The sequence below is a fragment of the Echinops telfairi genome, unplaced genomic scaffold (genome assembly GCF_000313985.2).
Source record: "Echinops telfairi isolate 266 unplaced genomic scaffold, ASM31398v2 ScPeMD7_5;HRSCAF=22, whole genome shotgun sequence".
Lineage (NCBI taxonomy): Eukaryota > Metazoa > Chordata > Mammalia > Afrosoricida > Tenrecidae > Echinops > Echinops telfairi.
Window position 1 is genome coordinate 25598624 of NW_022103901.1, and position 1568 is coordinate 25600191.

Here is a 1568-nt window from a genome sequence, read left to right on the forward strand (position 1 = left end):
GTGTGTGTGTGTGTGTGTGTGTGTGTGTGTGTGTGTGTGTGTGTTGGTGGTGTGTGGGGAGAGGGATTTGAAGGTGGGTGCAGGTTTTAGACAGGATAACTCCTACCACCGCTCATTACTCAAAAGTGATTGACTCCTTGCTTCGGGGGCAAAGGAAGCCTGCCAGAACAGCCATGTGTCTGGATGCTTGTCACTTAGCACAGAGCCATTTTCATGGTCTTCCACGAACACAGTATAAACACGGTGTGTTTGGTTCCTGTGAGACTGATGAGTTTCTTAAGAAATCCCTAGCCTATTAAAGATAGTGGATTTCTAAACCAAATAACTGGGATCATGGAATTTTGAGTTACCCAGAGTTCATTCTATCCTCACTTAAAAAAACAAATGCTAAGTGTTGGTGTTTCTAAAACCTTTTCATATTTAAAATGCTCTCACCTTCCCAAGTCATGTTTTCTTTCTCTGTGTGTGATGGAAGCAGTGAACAGACACTGCTGCTATAAAACTGACAGTGGTGTACAGTAATGTCTAACTTTGCATTAACTGCTGCTAATCTGCATTACCTCTACTTGAACGTCTGTTTTGACTACTGTTAATAACATCAGGTGATGTCTGTATAAGAGGTTTTTTTTAATACGGCTCTCTAGAAATGGGCATTGGAACGACTGATTAAACAGTTTTTTAATGTGTTTGTGTGCACCCGGACTCATGGCGCCTTCCTGCTGTCAATCAGCTGATCAAGGAAAGCTGCTCCTGTTGGTGGGCTGGCTATTTCCCGTCACTGGCATTTTGGAGAGGGGAAAGGCATGCTTAAAGTCATCGGCAGATGAGTACTTTTAATTAAGACTCCTGGGCTCCTTTGGAGCTTCGGGCGGGTAGGTGGGTGGGGAGGAGTATTTAAAATCAACTGTGAAAGTAAAATTATTTCAAGCACTCCCCATCCCACTTCAAGGAAAGGCACAGTAGACAATTTGTGTATCTTATCCTCCGAGACTATTTTATATGCAAGCAGACAGAGATGTGTGGTTGTATATGTGAAATATATCTGTGTGCTCCCTCCCTAAACATTTCTACTTAAAAATATATTTTTGAGACCATTGGTGGAGCAGTGGCTACATGCTTGACTGCTGACGGGCCAGCAGTTTGAAATCCACCAACTGCTCCACGGAGGACAGTGTGGTCGGGGGATATGGCCGTCCACTGCCAGGAAAGATTCTAAAAGTTCACAGCTATGGAAACCCTCCGGGACAATTCTAACCCTGTCCTGTCCTGCTTCACAATGACTCCGCATGGACCTGATGGCAACTGGTTTTCCCATATAATTAAGTACTCATTCTTTTTTTCATGGAAACAGGGCACGCCAGTGCCTCCATCTCATTGTATCTCTATAACCAGTCAGCTCCACCCAATAGCCTGGGTTTCCAATGCCTTTTCCCCTGTTGAGAACACCAGGTGCCATGACCTGACCAGCTCTTGTAAATGGTTCTCTTTTTGACCCGAAAACCTTTGTTCTTTATCTGGACAGCTTGGCCAGTTGTCTGGGTCACACAATGTTCTCGTCCCAGTCCAGG